Genomic DNA, 17,675 nt, shown 5'->3' with positions numbered 1-17,675 from the left:
AGAAACAAAATACGGTTGCCTTGAACTGCTGAAAAACGTAGAATGACGTACAAGTGGAAATTGCGTAAATCTACATAACCAACGATGCACACCGCTGTCACATAGGTATACTCAGAAGCAGAATTATAGAAACTATCTACCTAGATGGATACAAATATTATTAGAACGACGTAAGAAATATGGAGCTGGAGTTTGGTCCTGTATACGTAATACCTATTGCTCCATGCATGAGCTGCGTGGGTAACAGTTTTGACAACACCGTCGGATCTGTGAATTCGCACATGCTTCTGAGTCGACAAAAGCTTACGTTTCATGCTTATTCATAACAACTGTAACTTTAAATGTTCTGCCAGCGACTGATATTTTATGTTTGTTCTGACTTCGAACGTCACAGGATGTGAATGTGTAAAGGCGTACGCCTGAAGAACGGGAAGCTTTATTCAATTATGCCTTACTTGAGTCAGTCCCGGGTACGGCATGAATATGTTACACAAGCTCGCGTGCACACTTACTGTCTCTTACTTAAAAGCAGATTGCTCCGCACTCGCGCTGAGGACCCGGCCACCTGACACGGGGAATTTGCGTCATGGGCTTCAGAAACTGGGGCTTTTGAAAGCGGGTCAACAATGCCGGGGCGTTTTCCGCGGGGCATTTTACACGGGGCTTCTGACATCGGGTGCTTTCGTGCACCATCCGTCGACAGCCTGTTCCAGGCACCATCGGACCCCTCAAGCGACGAGGACTCAACCGTGGAACTTATTTCTTCGGTCGTCACACGTCCCCCCCCCCCCCCCCCAACAACGCCCTCCTTTCCCTGATCCCGCCCGGCGACCAGTGCCGCCCTCTCGGCTCCCGGCCACGGCGACACCACCCTACCAAGCAAACCTCGTGGGACAGCCTTACATGACACCAATAAACAACATACTCTGTGGTTCACTAATTGACGCAGCATGAAGAACAAGATAATCGACCCCCAGATGGCATTAACGTATTGCAGGCAAATTCGGTGGTGTTGCTTAGTGAGCCCTGGCTCGATCTTGGTGTGAACGACGGCGAACTATCCGACCTTTCATCGCACATGGTGCTCCGCAGGGACAGACATGGTAAAAAAAAGGGGGGGGGGGGGTGTATACTGATTGCCGTTCCATCGGGCTTCAGCGCGGTGCGTTGCGACTATTTGGAAGGCCCAGATCTTGAAGCGTTGCTTATCAAGCTACTGCTACCGCGCGGCACGATTCTGCCTGGATGCGTTCATTTCCCACCCCCCACGAGAGAATCCGCCTACAGCCACTTCGACACCGCACTACCCCGTGCAGCAACTGAAACCCTCAAAGATACCCTGATCTTCGGAGGCTTCAACACTAACATAGATTGGTGGTAACACGACGATGCACTCGCCAGTGACCGGTCTAACGATCTGCTCCTCGAAGCAATGGGCTCTGCAGGACTTCATCAAGTCCGCCAGTCCTCTACATACGCCTCAAGAGGCGCTAACCCCAGCTTCCTCTACCTTGCGTTTGTCTCAGACATTTCAAGAGTGGTGGCCTGCGAAGTCTTCCCCGGCCTCGTGGGAAGTGATAATTGGCAATTGATCTGACTTACACTACCCGGGTGCCCCGCAGGGGCCAACTTGTCCGCACGCTTTGGAACTACGTCGAAGCAGATCATCCGCACCTGTCAGAATTGTCGCATCTTGTTCCCTGGTGCATCACCACCACAGGCCCTGACTGTACCTATAACTATGAACTCTGGTGTAACCTCGTATCCGCCATTGAGAAAGACTGCATTCCAGGCACATGAAGCGGACCCGGCGAAACATTTTCCATGGATGACCCCTGAGCTACTAAAACTAGCACGCAGAAAAAGGGCTCCCTTTAAGAAAGCTGCACGCCTGCATTACCCTGTCCTGCTCCAAGAAGCGAAGCAGATCTAGAGGTCCCTCAAATCTGCCATTCATTTGACCTATACCGGTTGTGTATGTCACATTTTTGAGAAGATAAAAAAGGATCCCAAAATGTTTTGGGCCTACATTGGCCAGCAGCGCTCCGCCACTCACCGGCCGTGCCTTATATCCGGTGATCTCCAGGGGGACATCGAGCGCATCAGGCCATCTTGCTCGTTTGGATCTGACCGCCTTGCTCCCATGTTCTTCGAAGTCCTATTCCCTCACATCTCGCGCCCTATGCTCATCATGTTGCACTTATTTGCGGATAATGCCTTCGTCCCGAACACGTGAACGCGGGCTTTTAACACCCACATTCACAGGGGCAAGGGCAAGTTAACCTTCGCCGCACGATATCGCTCAGTTGTTTGCCGCATAGTTTTCTTCTGTGTACAGAAGCCATTCGGACGCGGCATTGACGTAGACCAGCTGATTGATCAAGTGGACGCGAACGTACCCCGTCTATCCAACTTTTTGTCCACCATCTAGATCTTCCCCGACGGCCTCCAGGGGGACATCGAGCGCATCATGCCATCTGGTTTGTCTGGATCTGACCACCTTGCTCCCATGTTCTTCGAAGTCCTATTCCCTCACATCTCACCCCCTATGCTGATCATGTTGCAGTTATTTGCGGATAATGCCTTCGTCCCGAACACGTGAACGCAGGCTTTTAGCACCCACATTCACAAGGACAAGGGCAAGTTAACCTACGCCGCAGTTAACTACCGCCCAGTGGTAGTTACGTCGATTTTGTGCCGAACGTTTGAACGGATGATCAACCGCAAGTTGCTTGACTTTTGTGAATACAATAACCTGCTTGCTTTCACTGAGCACAGTTTCAAAAAGAACAGGAGCTGCCAGACTTTACTGTCAACAGTGACTCACTGCATCAGCGAAAACCTTGACAGCGGCATATCGACAGACTTGATACAGCTAGGCTTTAGCAGCGCGTTCGACACGCTGGACCACTACATACTTCTGCGAAAAGTGGCGCAAGCCGGCTTCTGCGAATTTCTGCTTTCGTGGATTTGACGTTCCCTTACTGATCGCGCACACCAAGTCCTTTTTTACGGATCATGCTCTGAATGTTTCGCTGTCACGGCTGGTGTACCGAAGGGCTCCCCGTACTTGGCCCAACCTTGTGTTCGTTGTATCTAAATTCTCGCCCCCATTGCGACGACGAACAAACAGTTCAGTATGCGGACGGTACCACTCTACATGCTCAAACGTCGGTCATGCCAGCTGCTGCACCCTCCATGCCGTTTTGTCCAAGGTCCAGCAGTGGTCTGAACTGATTTGTCTCGTCCTGAACGCATCCCAGTGCGCTGTTTTGCGGATCAGCCATGGTCGCACCCGGGAACTCTCGCTTATACTACCCGGCGTTCCCCTCGCTCCAGTTCCATCTATGATAATTTTCGGCGTGACGTTCGAACCTGTCCTGTCCTTTTCGGTGCATTTTGGAAATGCATTGGCAAAGGCCAGACGTCTCCTGGAATTTGTGACACTAGTCTCGAAGATGTGTGGTCCACCAACTTTTCGCGTTTTATATACTGCACTCGTGTTCCCGACAGTGTTGTGTTCTTGCCTGGTTAATTTAGCCAACCATCTCGCGAGTGTGCAGCGGCGCGCGACACGTACCTTATTTGCCCACCAGAACGATCCTTCGCTGGCGTTTGAGGGTCGTCTGAAGTGCCTCAGATGGTAGCCCTTGTCTCACCGGAGGAGAGTCGCCAGAGACAATCTGATCTGCCTCCTCTTTGGTGGCTCGCTTAAGGGCTCATACCTCGCCTCCCTTTCGAGGCTAAACAAGAGGTCATGGCAGGATCAGCCCATACGCGCGCGGACCCGTCGCCACTGCTCCTCGCCAATTCTGGCGGAGGTTAAGGACATCTTTACGGCCTCACTCAGCGCACGTTCACCCCCTGCCCCAAGAACGCGCACTGAGTCCGCAGCGTTCAGCCGCTCCTTTGCTAGGAATCGGCGGCTGCAGCACGTTGGACTCCAGTAACAGCAACGACAAACTTGCCTGTATTGTGTGTGTGCGTGTGCGTGTGTGTGTGTGTGTGTGTGTGTGTGTGTATATATATGCGCGCGTGCGGGCGGTCGTGTGTGTGTTTTTTTTTTTTTTGCTTTGTATCTTGGGTGGCGGGCTGGCAGGCGCACTTGCATACGGCTTTTCACCTTTCTGCACAAAGTTGCACGCCACCCAAAATGAAGTTGCAAAATATAATGAATATTATTATTATTATTATTATTATTATTATTATTTGTGATTTTTCAGACATCACGTCCAAAAAGAAACTTAAAAAAGCTCTACGCCATGTATATTGGAATGAAGGAGATACATAAATAATTTTTGTCTATCGCGAGAAAGAGGAGGGAAAGGGGGGGGGGGAAGCGGCGTAGTTTCATTCTAGGTTAATAAGTGTTTTTTTCCCCTCAGCCATTTTATTCTTACTTTCGACGCTAATTGAATTGTCGATGCTGTTCTGCATCTTGAAATATTTTTTTCTATTTTTTTTTTTTTAATAACACACGCGTCCATGACCAGCTTTCGGCTTGTGGGTGTAACCTTCCTGTGACTTTCATGTGACATTCGTGTGACTTTCACGTGACTCCAGTGTGACTTTCAGTTTTTGTGATTGTTCTTTTTTTATCGTGACAACTGACGTCATTTTGCTCAAATCCTCCACTGTTTTCTTTTCGTTTTTTTTTTTTGAGAATATTTCGTCACCAGTGCTACCAAGGTTCAGTCACACAAGCCCTTGAAGGCTTTGACGAACCGGCCTTGCTTCATCACTGCACCCATAATGTACAAATAAATTTATTATTATTATTATTATTATTATTATTATTATTATTATTATTATTATCATAAGTCAGATTGCAGTCGAGACTGTCACCCACGGAAACCAGAAACGTAAAGTTATTGGGCATACGGTGGGCTTAGTTGGATTATCCCGCGGACTCACAGATACAATAGACATAAAATGCCATATCATTGCAATTTGGCGCTTCGTAATTGGCCCTATCGGGTAATGATGGATGCGCTTTGACTTGTAGCCTTATCTAATCTTTATGTTACGTAGTTTTAGAGTTGCACGTTCCGACCTGCGCATTTCTGATTGCCTGGACGCCCAACGCGGCGAGGAAGAAAACAATAGGGGGAGGAGGACACCCTAGCAACGATCGACATCCTAGCAACGGCGCTTACGCCGGATTGGCTGCTCGCCAACTACCGGGAACTTGGATTTGGGATTCGGAGGGCGGGTGTATCATTGGGGAGCTCGTTAACCAACCCCCCGCCTGCGTTCACGCGGCTTCCCGGTGACAGCATGCAGCTGCTAATTACAAAACTATTACCCACTTGGCCTCCCCGTACAGGCCGCTTCGCGGCGTCCAGCCGGTAACCCAAGCACCGCTGTCCCCAATGCACCTCCGGAAAGGGAATCCCATACCATTTTTTCAGCAAAGTTTCGTCGACAACAATCTTTTTTTTTTTCAGATTAATTGTGAAAAAGAAATGTAAATATGGTCCAATGCCTCGACAAAACGAAATGTAAAAAAAAAGAATGAAAGACGTTTACAACTCCCTGTAACGCTGATTTAGAGCGCAGCTCTTGAGGAGGAGGAGGCGAGGGTGCTGAGGGGAGGGTACGCCTCTCCTCCTCATTCGTACCCTGTCCTCCTCCCCTCCTCCTTCTTTCACGCGCGCCGTCACGCGACGTTTCAGCGCGGTGCCAAAACGTAACGTGACGACACGTGACGTCCCGTGTCTTCGATGAAGTCAAAGCGATGTTTCGGCACCGTGCCGAAACGTCGCCGTGCCGAAATGTCACCATGCCGAAAAGTCACTAGTGACGTTTCGGCACCGCGCCGAAACGCACCGTGCGGTTACGTCGACGCCGACGGCGACGCCACTCAAGGCGGAAACGGGCGCCTAAGAGCTGCGCTTTAAAAAATGAAAGACGTTTACAACTCCCTGGAATGCCAAATTAGAGCGCAGCTTTTCAGGAGGAGGAGGAGAGGGTACGAAGGGGAGGGTATGCCCATCCTCCCCCTCCTGCTCCCTCCCATTTAGCGGGAAATTTTGGCTACATTTCCCGCTAAATTGAGTGGAAAGAATTGCCCGCTAAATTTAGCGGGGAAATTTTTCCGTTAAAATAGCAAAACAAATTACCCGCTAAATTTAGTGGGGAAATATTTCCGCTAAATTTAGCGGGAAGTTTTTCTGCTAAATATGGCGGGGAATTTTTTCCGTTTGAATTTAGCGGGAAAATTTTTTCGCTACATATAGCGGAGAATTTTTGTGCTAAATCTAGCAGGGAAAAATTTCAGATAAATTTAGCGCAGAATTCCTTCGCTAAATTTAGTGGGGAATATTTCTGCTAAATCTAGCGGGAAAATATTTCCGCTAAATCTAGCGGGGAACTTTTTCCACTAAATTTAGCGAAAACCGTTTTCTCCTCCTCCTCTTCCTTCCTCGTGAACCTCGTGACGTCACACATGACGATTGCGTCGGCGGCGACGCCGCTCAAGCCGGAAACGGGCACCTAAGAGCTGCGCTCTAATAAAGTAAACCCACGCTGAGGATCGAACCGGGGTCCGCTGCGTATGAGGCCGACGCGTTACCACTAAGCTACGCTACCGCTTCAGAAACTGGTTTTAACCGCTACCTATGTTGACGGCGGCAGCGTCTATCTCCACGAGCCAGCCTATCCGGCGTGAGCGCCGTTGCTAGGGCCGTCTATCACTGCAGGGTGTCCTCCTCTTCTTTTTTTTTCCTTGCCCCGTTGGGGGTCTAGGCAATCGGATGCATCTCCAATGGCTCTTTAGTGAACGTGTATTTTTTTCCGAACCAGACGACAGAACGCGCATGTTGCTAAAAGCGATCTGTACCTATTGAAGGTTGAATATTTTTTACCTTTAACAAACTCGAAAATCAACGTTATTTCCAGCGAATGTCATTTCAATTATAGATGATAGAAATTCTTATTGTTATTTAACGACACGTTGATTAATAGGCAAATTCACCATCTAATTACCGTATTTCAGAAAGAAACCCTGGTATAAAAGTTGCCGACTTCAGTATCTTTTTGTTGTAATGTACACAGTTTTCAATGTGAATGGTGTTTAGTTCATTTTTTTTTTTTGCATTGCTGCCTTCTCCGCATTTGACGCCCGCTGGCGACGAATTCAAAGCGGAATGGCGCCAGCGGCATAAAGACTGTCGCCAGAACGTCAAATGGGAAGGGAATATGAACAACATTGGCTTTCTCTTCTTCCCAATTCGATGTCTAAAGTAGTTAAGTGAAAATTGTGATGTAATACGTTTAAATGCGAGAAACAAAATGTATATGTGTTAACGCAGATAAATGCCCACACTTAGTTTTCCCCATCTTGTTATAACAATTTCACGTGTTGTTATTTGCTTTGTTCCTTTATTACTTAGTCCGAGAGCTACTGCGAATTACTTCCCCCGAACTCATTCGGCAGCGAATGTCATTTTCGGATTGTGTCATCAAATGTTCTCATGACGAGACGAATTAATGGGCTTCGGGGAAAAGGTCAGTTCCTGAAAATTACATCATTTTAACGTGAAAGAGGTGTATAACAAGGTATCGAAGTATATTTTTATCCCCAAGTGGCGGTGTTTACGAATCCGGGGTTCGCCTCTGCTCGGGCTTGGCAAAAGTCTCTCCATCAGCCAAACCAATCGGACTTAATTTTTTCGTGTTTTCGATGACTTCTCTTTGCGGAAATAGCCCATACTCAACTTGATCTTTTGGTATGGTCCTTGTTGTCCAACTTTACTTTGGTGTGGACAGTGAATTCTACACATGACTGTGTTGAAATTAATGGCCTGCTACCATTTTTCGAGCCAGGTTGTTTCTAATTCTCGCTATACTAAGTGCGAGGCATTGAGAAGGCTTATGATCATATGTCATTGGAGCCCCTTCAAGAAAAAATTAAACTCCTCGAACGCCCCTGAAACAAATGTGTCGAACCGGGACACATGCGGTTCGAATATCGTATTTCATTTATTATTCTACAACGTTGCCTCGCCTGTACTTTTCAGTATTATCATTTGGGTTCTGTTTAAGTCTAACGTTCTTGCATCCGACCTGCACGAATGCAGGAGAAAAGCTCGCCCACTCTTGCGCGGGTCCAGAGAAAATCTTACCAGTCATTTCACGGATACGGAGAAAAACTCACATTTAATGCAATTTTTATGCAGAGCTGTCGTTATCAATGCAGTATGATATTTGATGAAGTGAACGATTGGTTACCATAATCTGGGATCAAATGAAACTAAATGCGCAGACATTTCAAAGAGGGCGCTCGGCTTCAGACATTGCTTCGCTTTCCTGGTGACGGTATTCTTCTGGCTGTAGATATATCTGATTCTGACGTAGACTTCGTGAAGGCTACTTCAGAATTAGGTTTGTTTGTCAATATTAACTTTATTTATTTTCCGTTCAAAACAGTTTAAAGTTGAAAGCCGTATACCTTCTTAAATAAATGACAAACTATTAAGATTTGGGAATTTCATATATATATTTTTATTTAGTGTCGACTACTACATATAGGTAATATAACATATAACGACTCAGGAACAACTCAATCTGCAGCATTCTACTCTGGTTTTACTTTCCCAGGCTATCCTTTATTTACCGTTCTATACAAATGCTTCGTTCATTTTTGTCGTGCTACCCAAGAGGTGTATGGTATACATTAAACATATTTATATGCTGGAATAAACTCGTGCACATATAGCATCAAAACATACTTTAGTTGTATCAAAAATTTTAGTTGAGTGAAAAGGCTCGATTCACTAATTCGTAGGTGAGCTTTTGTCCGAATAGACGCAGTTACACGCGCTGCGCGTGCTGGCCTTGGCAGTAATATTTTGTTTGAAGCGAAAATCTAAAACATCTGGCAGTTTGCACGTGGGCCCACAAACTATTTTTTGTTATGGTTTCTTTAAAATCTTCTATTCAGGTAAGGCGAGCGAGCGCAGCGCGAGTAATTACATTCCCTGCATGCTTCTTGATGCTTGGGTAATTTACCAATAGGTCTATTCGTCAAAAGTCGGCGAGCTTTTCTCCGCATATCACAGTCTTGATGTGAGCATTTCTTTGGTGAGCTTTCACCCAGTGAGCGTATCACAGGTAAGCTTTTCTCCGGAGAGCTATTCTCCGCCACCCGACCTGTACGTATGTTCACCTTGGACGAAAAAAAAAGCCCGTAGAACACGAGCTTAACGCGATCACAGCAGGAATGGTTCATTTACACTTACAAACAAGGACAAGCTAAGAGAGCCCGGCGGGCATCACTGGGCAGCAGTGTTGCCCACTGTGACATTTTTGTTGCTCCGTCAGTCACTAACTACTCACTTCAAGTAGCTCACTGTGAGTGCCTACAAGTGTTTGCGACTTATGTACCTCTACGCGCAGGGGTAATACTAGGAAGTCATAAATTAACCGCAATTTACAAGAAGTTTCAAGGCAAAGAGTCAAGTCTGACACGCACCTTGCTCCGTCCAGGCTCACACTTCAACAACGCTACTCCCAATTTCACAATATGAACTGCTTAAACATGAAAGTTTTAATGTTACTATAAAAAATGAAAGCCGTTTACAACTAACTCCCTGTAACGCCGAATTAGAGCGCAGCTCTTGAGGAGGAGGGAAGGGTATTGAGGTTCACGTCAAATACTTTACTAGGGGGAATACATTCCACTCTGCTCATTTGCATTAGACATAACGCCTACAGCGTCGCTGACGGTGTGGAGGTCCGTTTCAGTCCACGCGCATGTGCACGTGGATGTTCGCGGTGGCCGCGGCGGTGTCGTCTCCGCGAGGTGCGTCGATGCACGAGGCACGTGCAACGTGCAACCCTTGGAAAGATTACGGCGGCACAGCGCAGCAAAGTATTTGGCACAGCACTGTGCTATAATTCGGTTCACCTTATCTGCGAGCGAAGGCAATGCTAAAAGCGCGAGAGCAGCGCTTTTTGCGTTTCTGCCCAGCTCGCGCGCTCGAGCAAAGCCTGAACGCGCGGAGCTTTCATGCTCGCGCTTCCAGCTTTGCCTTCGCTCGCACATAAGGTGAAACGAAGTATATTTACCGCCCGGTAGCCGAGACCTCCACGACGATAGATGGCTCCCGCCAAGCCCAGAAAACCTGTCCGCGCCGAAGCTATTGTATTTGAGAGGAGTGGAATGTATTCCCCCTAGTAAAGTATTTGTTCACGTGTTCTCGGGGTGGGGAGTCACGTGACCTCGGGGGGGGGGGGGGGGTCACGTGACCTGGGGTGCGGTCACGTGACCTTGGGTGCGGTCACGTGACCTTGGTGGGGTCACATGACCCCTCCCCGAGGTCACGTGGGGGTCACGTGACCTGGGGGTGGTCACGTGACCTCGGGGGGTTAAGTGACCCCCCAGAGGAATTTTTCCGCTAAATTTAGTGGGGAGATTTTTTCCGCTAGATTTAGCGGGGAACCTTTTTGCGCTAGATTTAGCGGGGAACTTCTTCCGCTAGATTTAGCGGGGAAATTTTTCCGCTAGATTTAGTGGGGAAATTTTTTCCGCTAGATTTAGGGGGGAAATTGTTTCCGCTAGATTTAGCGGGGAAATTTTTTTCGCTGGATTTAGCGGAGAAATTTTCCCGCTAAATCTAGCGGGGAAATATTTCCGCTAGATTTGGCGGGGAAATTTTTCAGCTAGATTTAGCGGGGAAATTTTTTCGCTAGATGTAGCGGAGAAATTTTTCCGATAGATTTAGCGGGGAAGTTTTTCCGCTAGATTTAGCGGGGAAATTTACCCATAATGCACCGTGCGGTTAAGCCGACGGCGACGCCGACGCTGCTCAAGCCGGAAACGGGCGCCTAAGAGCTGTGCTCTAAAAAAAAAGATGGCGAATGAAACATCAGTCATTCAAAATATTCTGCAGTAGCATAAATCGTCTGCCAGGTGGGTACCAGGACAACATACGCCAGACATTAAGGAGCGCCGTGTGGACGTGCAGGATACGCTGATCGGACGCTATAAGGCTGAGGGAAATAATTTTTTCAACGCATTGTCACCGGGGACGAAGGCTGAATCCGGTATCCGTAACCAGAGACCAAACGGGCAAGCAAAGAGTGGCGGCACACTTCGTCATCGAGACAAAAAAAAGCTCCGGAAAGTTTCGACGCAGGGAAAGGTCATTCTCGCGGTCTTTTGGGACCATTAAGAACCAGTAGTCGAATAGTGCATGCCCAGGGGACAGCGTCAACAGCACGTCGTATGGTGACCCCCCCCCCCCCCCCCCCCCCCCCCAAAAACGAGGATTGCGACAGTGGAAAATTCACAGTTGTACATTTTATTCCTTCATTTTTTTTTTCATTTCTTCCGAATCTTTAGAGGAGTTGTCGGAGGAATAAAGTTCCATGCAGAGAATGAGCTGGAAGCGGCGTTACATTTCTGTCTTCGGGGTCACCAGCAAAATTTTCTCTTCTGCGGCGCCCACGTGTTAGTGAAGCGTTAGTACGGGTATATTTCGAACGCGTGTGGACTATGCTTAAAAGGGGAAAATTGCTTTTAATCTTGTCCGCATTATTATTCGGTCAAAAATATATTTTGCGGTACTTTTTTGACTCTACGTCGTAGATGCTTACAATCTCGGCAGCGAGTATTTCTCGCAGTCGACGTTTTACAGGTCCGTGAGTACACCCTTACAAAAAATTTATATCTGGCCAGATCTGAAGATTTCAGATATGGCCATATCAAAAATTGGCCACATTTAACCTGATATGGGATATAGCCTCAAAACGCCAGATATAGACCTTTTCCACAAGGGCGCCGCCATCTTGAATTGTCGTCACTTCCAGTATGGGCGAAAACATTACTTTGCCGTCGCCACGCCAGATATAGCCTCAAAACGCCAGATATAGACCTTTTCCACAAGGGCGCCGCCATCTTGAATTGTCGTCACTTCCAGTATGGGCGAAAACATTACTTTGCCGTCGCCACGCCAATAGAAGACATTTGGGATATATGTCTAACCGTCACACATTCTTGTTTTGGCTCCCCTCTATTTTTTTACTGGTTACAAGTTGAAATGTTTTACTATTTTGTCGTCGCCCATACTGGAAGTGACGACAATTCAAGATGGCGGCGCCCCTGTGGAAAATGTCTATAGCCTGATACCCCCGGCCAGGTATAGAAATCCCAGATCTGGCTAAGTAAGGAAATTCCAGATCTGGCCAGGCATATCAAAAGTACACAATCCTGAAATCAGCACTTTATATCTTTTTATTGTCTACGATTCTCCCAAGTGCCTGGCCCGCACTCGAGGAGTTATGGAAACGGTGATCCTTCAGCTCCATAGTGATCGCTACTTTTGACCCATTCCATGGTTACACAGTTTCGAGCATAATTCGTAGTCACCCTGAACAAGCCTCCCATAGGGCTCAAGTACCTGTCATACCACTTTTAAATTTTCTCGCCAATGGCAGCGTTTATGATACTGTGCATTCTGTCCAAACTTCAACCAGGCTGAGCCGCCCATGTCTCTTACCATATTATCATTCTCGTGATTGTTGTTTTAGCAGGAATTACTTAAAAGCCGAGAAATCACAACAACCAAAACCGGGATTTAGCTCGGATTCAGCGGAGCTGTTTATGGCATTTTTAGCGTTTCTAACTTAATATCAGCGTCTTTGAAGTTGTACGAGAATGATAGTTATGTAAGAGATATGTCTGCGGCTCACCCAGGTTGAAGGTTGGACGGAATGCACAGTACGGACATTGGCGGGACATTTTAAAAGTGGTATTACAGGTGCTTGGGTTCTGTACGGCACGTGTTCAGGGTGACTCCGAATTACACTCAAATCTGTGTAACCATAGAATTGCTAGAAATTTTCGATCACTAGGCAGCTGAAGAAACACCGTCCCCATGATTCCTTGAGTACGGGCCGAGGCGCTTACGGGATCTAGCAAATTGTCTATCCAGGCGTAATGTTAACACCTTGAAATAATTAAGCTCTATTGAAATCCTCGTGAAAACTAGCAAAAATAATCTCAAACTTAAGCTTGTCAAAGCTGAAGTTTGGAATTATTTGTGCTAATATTTAGCTTGCGAACAATAAGTCATTCAGAGTTTTCTAACAAATAATTTTTTTAACTTGTTTTAACTTTTCAATATATTGAAAACCGGCCGCCAGATAAGTCTGTATATACGCCAGATAAGTCTGTATATACGCCATATCAGGCCGTATATATGCCAGATAAGTCTGTATATACGCCAGATAAGTCCGTGTATACGCCATATCAGGCTGTATATACGCCAGATAAGTCTGTATATACGCCAGATAAGGCTGTATATAGGCCGTATATAATCATATAATGTTTGATATGGCCAGATATGGCCCAGATATAAGATTTCCATACAGGCAGCATCTCCGCGAATTCTTTAAAAAAAATTGAAGAAACATTAACAACGCCAAACTTTGATAGAAAAAAAAAACTTGTTTCGGAGCAAAGTAACAAGAGTAACGCGTTCATTTCACGCCTCAATAACAGGCAACATATACCTGGTTATAATTAGCGAGGAACAAGTAATTCAGTTTATTTTCGTGTAACGTGCACAAATCTGAGACCAATACAAAAACAAAAAAAAAAAAAGAGAAAAACTTCTGGTCGGTGCGTAACCACCATCACACGGTTTCGAAACAAGCCCGTTTGGAAACCGTGTGTTTTCAAACCGGCCATGAGCCAAACAAGCGTTGGTCCATGGCCACCGACAGCTTAAGAAACCCGTGGCGTGGCTCATGATGTTCACGACTCGCGATTGGTCCCCGGGTGTTCGTATTGGCTAATGCCTCGATTTTACTGGTAACCGAGCGATGACGACATGTTCGTGACTCGCCGCTTCACGCCTTTCTTAAGTTGCCCGCGACCAATACTCGGTGCCATTTGAAACGTTCGTGCCTACGGGGCCCTTTTTATTCGCTTTTCAAAAGCGATCGAAGAGGGGCTTCCTGAGAATTTGAAAACATGCTTCGTAGACCGGCGTGCCGTCATAGTGCAGGCCGACCCCACGGTGTGTGCGTGTGTGCAGATATTCCATGACGAATTTTCGAGAAGTCCGCTTTCCGGTATATTCGCTGGTCGCAGATGCGCCGTACCTGAGTGAGCAGTGCTAAAGCTTGAGCGATGGAAGAGTACTTCGTAACTTCGCCGCACATGTCTATGCATCTTTCATCTTCAGCTTTACAAAGCCCCTGAAAATAACTTTTTTTAAGTAGTCTGGTTGGGACTCGCGTGTGAAATAATAAATTTTACGCGATTTTTTTTAGAAAGATTGACGGCGAGAGATTTATTTGAAATTCTGCGCGCAAAGTCAATGACGTCACGGAATGGTCATTCGCTCGACGAGATGGTCATTCGATCCTTCGACCTCATCATGAAGGCGAAGCCGATCCACCTCTCCTCCACGCGCCTGAAATGCCGAGAGAGAAAACAAGCGGAAAAGACGGGACTACACTCTAAAAAAACCGTGGGTCTTTTTTCCCGTACAACACTCGGAGAGCCAATAACAGTAACTTACGGAGGCAGCTCAGCGAATGACAATGCCGAAACAAATGTTTAGGTCAAAAAATGCAGTCTGAGTTGTGACATTAAGCAACGCAAAACGTCACTCTCCAAACACAGCTAGGTGACTGGTGAGCGACCGGTCGCTCACCGGTCACCTAGCTGTGTTTGGAGATTTATGTTTTGCATTGCTTAATGTCATAACTCAGACTGAGTTTTTTTGGTCTAAACATATGTTTCGGCATCGTCATTCACTGAGCTGCCTCCTAAAGTTGCGGTGATTGGCTCTCCCAGTGTTGTCTGGAAAAGTAAACGCACGGGCCTTTTTTAGAGTGTATTAACTAAAGTGCGTCTCGCGCCATCAATATTGCTCTAAATTTTTTTTTCGCTTAAGATTAGTTTTTTGACACCCGTGTCCCAATCAAACTGTTTAAAAGAACAATTTTTTTCCAGTGGTTTTTCAAGGGCGTGTGGCGGTACCTTGCCCGTTTCACAAAGGGACAAAGGTCGTGCATGGCTGTAGATTTGTATGCGGAGAGCAAGTCGTCTATTGCTTGCGCAGATATTGCAGTGACGTCAGAACGACGCCGAGCTCCGATTGGCTTTCATTGGAAGGATAGTGGGTAGACCTCAATGCTAGATGCTTTGACGTCTACCCACTATTTTTTTTCCCAATCATCCTATAAGAGCTCGAAGTTCTGACATCATCACAACAACTGTGCGAGCAGCAGACAAACTTGTGCTCCGCATAGATTCGGTAGGTGACGAAGCCCCACGGCATTGTTTTCTAGGAGACGCTGATCCGCTCCACCCGGTGGAACGCTGCAGTAACCTTTGCGCATGGGTATGAGCGTAGTAGCCAAGTGACCATCCATTCCCCTTGGCGAAAACCGACCCATCGTTTGCTTCGTTGGAGTGGTTGCGTAATGCCCATGATTGCTCACCTAGCTCGAGTAGTATTGACAATTATGCCACCGTTTCGTCTTCGCGAAAGAGAAGCTCTCAAGGAAAGAAATGGAGCAAACACCGCACGATGCGAAAGTATTTCGTACGGCGTTAATTTGGACCTCGTGTCAAACAAAAAACAGCGCCCAGTAACAAAAACGAGCATTACTTTGTGACGAATGACTGGTGCCTTGCACCAAACACCACCACACATTTCTCGCGGGCTCTTCCACCAAACCAGTAGAAGACAATGCTCGTTACTGAAATATAATCTTAAAGGCGAGATCCGGCTATTCATGCCAGAACCTTCGGAGAAATGGTCGTGTGGTTATTCCGCCACCCAGGAGGTCTGGCATAACCTTTCGGTTTATGATACAGACATTCCCGCCAGCACGTTCCCTCTTTCGTGACTTTTCTTTTTTTATATTTTTTTACTGGTAGGCATTGAAACTGGCGCAAACGACACTTAGTATTACTCGCATTTGCACTAAACAGTTTCACGTATACATATTTTTCACATTTTACATTCAACACTTTTTTTCCAATTCAAGAGAGCATTTGTTGTTAATTTCGCGGTAGAAACTACCTCAGGCAGTAATAAACTAGAGGCGCTGGCGCATAAACACTAGGATAATGTCTGTCGATTAATTCTGGAAACACCCGCTAACGTCATTCTGAACACTGTTCTTTCGCATGCTCGTGGAACGCTCCGAATTGGAGATTACTAAAACGCGTTCGTCGAGTTCCGCTCCACATTCTGTCACAACGGGCGGCACAAAATGATCTACAAAAAAATAATCTGGCCGCTTTCCCGCTGGAAGGCGAGAGGGTAGGACTACCGGAGAAAACGTTCTCTCCTGCGATCTTGTAGACCAAAGAACTCTGCAGCCTGAAGATAAATGCTTTAGCGTATCGGCTACTTTTTTGATCAAACGTTTCCACGTTCCAAAGGATAGCAGAAATAAGAAAACCAACAGGACCGTTGTCGAAAGATACCTAAATTGTTCGTATAAATAAAAAAATATATATCTTGAAATGAGCCTGATACGAAGTCTTCTTTGTTGTCTGAAAGAGGTAGGCGTCTTATCGCTTGGGAGGAAGGTCGTTTCTTCGCTTTATGGAAGATATCGCTACGGTTGGTTTCAACCGCAACGCCTCCAGGGTATTCCAAAAAAAGAAAAAAAAACACGTTGGTTCTGGCATTTTTTTATTGCTTCGGGAACCTATAGACCCTAAACCAGAGTTTGGAAGAGTTTCTCGTAAAACCAGTCCGAAAATCTACTCCCTATATCGCTAAAAACGCAACAAAAAAAAAAAAAAGAAGGGGAAAAAAAACGCTTACAATTGCAGGCATTTTTTTTTCTTTTTATTTTCTCGAGGCAATCTAGCCGAAAGCAGGCCCATCCAGGCGATACGAGCCTCACCTATAAGGTCCTTTCTCGGCACTCCAGCTTGGTTGGCCGATTCTGTGGCTATCGAACGAGTCCAGCGCGGTTGCGTGTGTTGCCAGATGTTGATGAGGTCCTCCAGAATCACTGATACGCGCTTGGTTCTTTACTGGCACTCAAATCAGGAGGGCGCAACCACGAACATGCAAAGCAAATTCCACGTTTTACCATAAACGATATTATATATTTCTTGTTATAGAACCAGGGCTGAACTGTAAGAGAAGTCATATGTGCTATAAATGTTCATGGAGGACCTCCCCTTGTCCGGCCTGCTAAATTTACTGATTGTAATTACATTTAATAACAAAGGAATCAGTGAGATCACCCAAGTACCAGACTCGTAAATGTAATAAAGAAATATTTATTTAATTTTATTTCTTAATCATTTTATTTAAATACCATCCCCGCCATTGCCTTTACAGCGGAGAGTGAAAACATCGCATTTTCAAAAAAACAAGAAAAAAAAAAAAAAAAAAAAAAAAAAAAAAAAAACGTAGGAAACGCAAGTTTATTATGGCGGATCGAAAAAGGAAATGGTGTTATTTGCAGTTCTAAACTGAGTTCAATTCGCCTGCCGTTCAATTTCACTTTAAACACACGAATGAGCGCTATAAAAATACAGAGGCATTTATATGAACATCTTAAAATATAATATCACCCACAGCTCGCCTTTACGTTATGAAACATTTTGTTACTCATATAGACCCGAAGACTGTGAATTGAAGGCTAGAAAAATCAGCACTATAATAACTAATAATGACATA

The sequence above is a fragment of the Ixodes scapularis genome, unplaced genomic scaffold (assembly GCF_016920785.2).
Source record: "Ixodes scapularis isolate PalLabHiFi unplaced genomic scaffold, ASM1692078v2 PGA_scaffold1__304_contigs__length_218370807, whole genome shotgun sequence".
In the NCBI taxonomy this organism is placed as follows: domain Eukaryota; kingdom Metazoa; phylum Arthropoda; class Arachnida; order Ixodida; family Ixodidae; genus Ixodes; species Ixodes scapularis.
Note: the sequence above shows the minus strand (reverse complement) of the source record.